This window comes from Xiphias gladius, chromosome 18 (assembly GCF_016859285.1).
Source record: "Xiphias gladius isolate SHS-SW01 ecotype Sanya breed wild chromosome 18, ASM1685928v1, whole genome shotgun sequence".
Taxonomy (NCBI): domain Eukaryota; kingdom Metazoa; phylum Chordata; class Actinopteri; order Istiophoriformes; family Xiphiidae; genus Xiphias; species Xiphias gladius.
In genome coordinates, this window is record NC_053417.1 from 11,957,371 (window position 1) to 11,963,370 (window position 6,000).

Genomic DNA, 6,000 nt, shown 5'->3' on the forward strand with positions numbered 1-6,000 from the left:
TGGCACAATAAAGAAGAACCCACTGACATCAATGAAAATGTATACCATTTAAAACTAGTAGAAGCAATGGCTGAGAGGAAGATGGAGCATTATTTATTGATAGTAAATGGCTAAGTGACTGGCTGTTGATGGCACGGGCTGTTTTCATACCATCTTCATACACACACTTGATGTTCTCTCTTTGTTGTCTTTTTTTTCTCAGGAAAGGAAGTGGTATATACAATACTGTGTTCTGTTGCTATTGGAGTTGTCGGCTTTCTATCCAGCACTTTATCAAAGATTACTTAGTTTGTGAAAAATTTAATTTGAAAAATTGAAACAGAATGCTCTTACATAAACAAAAGTGTACGACCAAAAGCAATGAGCAGCTTCAATTACAGATTCACAGATATCACAGGTATTTTAGGATCTTTGGGTGAGTAGCCAGCCCACATTTTTATTTTTGGAAAGATTAACAATATTCAAAAGAGAGCAGCAAATAAAGGACTCTACAAAGTTGATAGGCCCTAACTAAATTTCTACTCTTTTGTGAGGCCTCTGCAAGAGCTGTGACAAAACACTTAGCAAGAATTTAATTATCACGTTCAAAAGTGCAAAATGGTAATTTTTTCTCTGATAGTAAATGTTAAAGAAGTGTAAAACAAGTACCTGCGGACTGCTGTATTGCTGTTGCTTTACAACTCTGCCTATTCCTCCTCAGCCCTAGTTTTACAAGTCCATATTTACCTCATTGAGACTAACATGCCCCCCCCCGTCTTCATCCTCACTCTCCCTCTCTCACTGCTCTCCCTCTCTCCTCATCTCCCTCAGTAACCTGAATTCAGTAGTGCAGTGGACCAATCGATCACAGGGAGTCCTTTTTTTTTTTCATCCCAGCAATTTTCCTCTGAGGAAAGGGGGAATAATGTGAGCTAACAGTGTGGAAAATCAATGCTCCACTGGCATAGAATAACTTGGAGTCTGGCTGGCAGAGAGCACTGGGCTCCATGAGGCCAGTTTTTGTGATAAAGCCACCCCATGTCCCATCTCTCATCCTGCATGATATACGGCTGCCCCTACGGTGACACATTCACTCTCAACAGTAGGTGAACAGTTGAATTCCCCATATACCATGGATTTATAAGTTGTATGCTCATGCTATGAGGCTTCATGTGCATAATGGGTGCACGAGTGTGACTGTGTCTGCTGTATGCATGTTTGTGCATGTATCAGTATTACATACGTACGATACTGTATGCATGCACCAAAGGGTGCCTCTAACATGTAAACTACTCTGACCTGTTGGTAACCCAGTCATTACAAAGTCATGCTGTGCAGCCAAACATTGTTCAACACAGCTTTATTTTAAATTGTAGTTTCCAAAGATGCCAAATAGGTCAGGCTTTTGAGGAAAACTCAAAACATTTTTAAGGCTGCACCCAAAACCCAAAACCCAGGTTTTTGGGTTGAATATTTAGCTCAGTGTATATGAAAATGAAGAGCTGAAACAAGCCAGTACTGTCACAAAGTGTGGCAAAGGAAGAACATTTTCAATCTTAAACAAACCCAAGGGAAAATAAAGGGGGAAACTGTGTGTTCAGGGGATTAAAAGGTCTTTTAAAGGATTCACAATGTATTTAACTGGAAGAAATACATTTCTAACCACCTCTGAATCCATCATCAGGAGTATAGACTTATACCGAGACACTGTAAGTAATGTGTATGTACAAGGTTTGGGCACATGCAACATTGCAGGAAAACAGTACTTCAGTATGTGAAATAAGTTTCATAATCAACAAGAAACTGGTTGACACACTGTCATCTTTCATAACAGTATTGTCACAGGTACACCACAAAGCGTGCTTGTTTGCATTTGTATGTGTGTGTTTGTGTGTGTGTGTGTGTGTGTGTGTGTGTGTGTGTGTGTGTGTGTGTGTGTGTGTGTGTGTGTGTGTGTGTGCGTTTGTGTGTGTGTTTGCGTTCTTTCAATGGTATGACATCCCTACTTCAACACCACCCACACTGACCCAGACAATTTCAAACCCGCTAATGTTGCTTTCTGTAAAAAAAATTTTTAAGATGTGGTCTGAGGGGGAGAAAAGATGAAACACAACTTGAATCCTGAAGATATGGGATAGATAGATAGATAGGCAGATAGATAGATAGATAAAGATGTCAGCTAATGACATAAGTTTTAATTTAGTTTACTTGTGCAGTGTTGGTAGGCTTAAGCATATGATTCTTATTACAACACCACATTATCAAGTGAGCCGACCATCTTTTCATTAAGAACTGCATGGTGTAACAAAAGCGCAGATCCGCTTGGGAGACACCAGTCACATCTTGTCTTGCCAATTACACTTTGCATGATTCCTCCCCCAAATTAGGATGAGCCAAGATGGAAAATGATTCTTGGCATGTCGTGGGCCCTAATTATCCGTTGAACAAATGGAAATATCATTGATGTTGTGTTCTTAATCCACCCATAGACAGAGAGCAACAAAGCGCACTGACAGTTTTTTGGCTTGTGAAATGTGATGTGAGAGTGCCCAGCAGTTTGTTGTGATGAGCAGCCTGAGTGCTTAAACACATACCTGGTCATTAAAAGTTTATTTGTGGCTGAAGCAGATCTCTAACTTCATCATGCTGTTCTGGCAGGATAACACAGTCTGTTACTGATGAATAATATGACAAAGACATCTTGAACGCTAATCTCCTTGGTGCTGAGGAGTGCCAAACACCATGAAAAACAAATAGCATTGTATCAGGAAGTTTTCAGTTGGGTTGTTGTCTTTGAAGAGCAGAACTTGAATCATGAGAATGTACTCAGTTTGAATACGGGAAAAATACAACCTCTCAAACGGGGATTGGAAGAAGAAAAAAATCACCCATCCAGTTTTTCAAGCATCACCTCCATGGCGCGACACAAACAGATCTCTCAGCTACCTCCAAACGCTTTGCTTGTTATTCACAAAAACACACCACAATGAGACAAATATTATTTTAAAAGAAACTTTAGATATGTTGTGCATCTGCAAATTTGACTTTATAGGAATAGCAGTGAAATAACATTACCATAAGCTTGGTGCAATGCATGCATAATAGATTGTTGTTTTCACTCTGCATATGGTAGGAGCTGGATTCGCTTCAAAGTGCACCAAATTTGCATGATTCGATGTGAGGGATTCTGGGATTAGAGAACACCACTTTCTCCCCCCACCCCCCTTTCACTCAGCCATAGAAAGGTATCACATTCCCACAGATGGTGGGTAACATTGTGAAAATATTGCCACTACGATAGAAAAGAGTAAGCACAGGAAACTGAGAAAATAAACACAGCAAGATTTTTTTTACTCTAATTTAACATTTTAATTCTGATACATGCTTTAATGAAATACATGTTACAAATACATTATAGAATTATTTTTTTCTTTATTTTTTCTGAATTGAAAGAATATTCACAAATTGAAATTTGTGAAGATTGTGGTCAAAGATTTTAAATATCATTTCTGCCTATTTCACACTTGATTGAGAGGAAAAGTGACAGCTGTTACATGTGCCAGGAGAGACCAGCGTCAACACACGACACCCTCCTGTACAGCTGCTTGTTGCTGACATCCCTCATCCTTATCTTCTATCACTTAAAACTGACAGAAAACAGAGAAAGAGAGGAGGAAGACTGTTTGACTGTAGACAAGCCCCAGAGGCTGCCATTGAATGCTGTCTGGGAAACAAGAACAAACTGATACACAAAGTATTAACAGCACTCCAAGCTGCAGTATTTTAAAAAATGGCACAAGAGGAGAGAACTCTACAATGCTCATGAATTTCTTTTGATTTTGGCACTGCGCATTCCTAGATAGAGTGAACTAAGGCATATGTCACAGGCAATGGGGGTGTGCACTTTTATGCAAATTATATGCCCATCAATGATGAGCTGTCCTTCTTCTCACTGGATAACCTGATTATAATTTAGATCAGGCTGTCCATCTGTTGGGTGAAAACCCACGCACTGCGCCGTGTATATAGGATGACTGAAACAGCCACATGGTTTTCTCCAGTTCTTACTGAAAAACAATGTCAGAAATGGCAGTCAAAGAGAAGGTTTCGTTCACGCCTGCGTCCTGCTGTTTTTCCTTATATTTCTGTTCCTTTGTGGCATTTCAACCAAGTCTGGATTTGAGATGACATGGGGTGGGAATAGCACAGACCTGTAAAATATAGCCTCAGAGTGAGCAAACGTTAATAAACCAAATCCAGTTTGGTTCTGATGGTGAAACCAACATCTCGTACTGGATTTTTTGGAGATGAACACAGGACATTTAACTGAAGGTCAGTGTGACTTTGGGCTATAATAAATTTAACCACAATGAAACCAAGACTAAGAAACTGCAGCCATGTCAACAGCTCTGTGAAACTGTACTTGGGGATAGTGGTGCTCTGAGTTAAATACTAACATCAGCATTCTAACATGCTGATGTGAAGCAGGTAAAGCATGTTTATACTACGTTCACCATCTTGTTTGCACGCCAGCATTTGCTAATTAGCACAACACACAAAGCACAACTAAGGATAATTGGAACATCATTTGTTTTAAAGGTATGTAATTAAGGACAGATTAAAATTTTGACCTGATGATGCCACTAGACGGAAAGTTAAGGGATTACCAGAGTCATTACAATTCATCCTGAGGGAATGTCAGCACCAAATGTCATTGCAATCTAGCCAATTTGTTGAGACATTGCATTTAAAAGTGGAAGTATCAACCTCATGGTGCTGCTAGAAGAAAAGCCAGGGGATCACCAAAGCCAGTAGGATTCATCCCCTGGGGATCCGGAAGGTCTGTATAAAATATCAAGGCTATTAATCCAACAATTGTCAAAATATTTAATTCTGGGCCAAAGTGATGGACTACCTGACCAACACACCAACACTGCCATCCCCAGAGCCACTAGCATGGTTAAAGCAAATCTGTCTGGTATGGATCTACTGATTAAAGGGTTGGTTTATCTTCTCAGGTACCCCTTAATGCCATTGAGCCATGCATATCACTCGGGTTTAATTTTCCCCGGTTCTGAGTCTCTGAGATTTTTCCCTCCATCCCAGTACAATGGAGGTGAATGGAATTTTCATTGTGGTGTTTTTAAAACCATGAAAATTTTCCATTTTAAACAAATCAACAGCAATATGTCTTTCCAGAAACTTTGTCCCAGTTTCTTCAGATAATCTGAACACATTCTCAGCAGTTTTTATAGGGACTATTTTCTTCAGTAGAAAGAAGTTCAGAACAAAACTGTTCAGCGTGTTTGCAGGCTGCTCTGTTTGGAAAGATATGTTGCTTAAAACTGAGACATAAATCTCAAAACCTCAATTGAATTAAACCAAAACTATCTCCATTGGTTAAAATCACTAGGGTTAAGAAAGAAAGTATGTTTTTGGTAATCTGGGTATGTATAGCACCTTTTAAAGGTGCTATATATATGTTATTGCTGTCACTACGTAGCTAACATTGGCATTAACAGCATTTTACTTACCTGGCTAGAAGAAATGTTATGAGTTCAGCATCCATCTTCATTCCTTTACTCGCCAGGGGCTGTCTCCAGTGGTGAAAAGGAACACCAATGTTAACTCTTTTTTTTGCTTCTATTTCCATCGCTTCTTTTCTTCTACTGAAGTTCGCATGCTAACCAGCTAGCCCTGGCCCATCCCGTCTCGTAATAGCACTTTGCAATAGTGAGTCACTGTAGCATCCAGTCTGCCCTCAGTCCAACATGAGAGGATTAAGAAGTAGCGCTGTCCAGAGGGCATATTCTAACCTCTTATCTTGTAAATATAACAATAACAAGCAACCATTATCCCTTCCCACTACTGGCAAGAAACCACGTTCGACGGCAGAGAAAACGTACATATAGCACCTTTAAAATCCAATTATCATTTGTCATATGACTGCCTTTTCGATCTATCTGCTTATTTTCAAAACAAAACGAGGTTTATTAACTGCTGTGTGCAAGCAATTAAGTC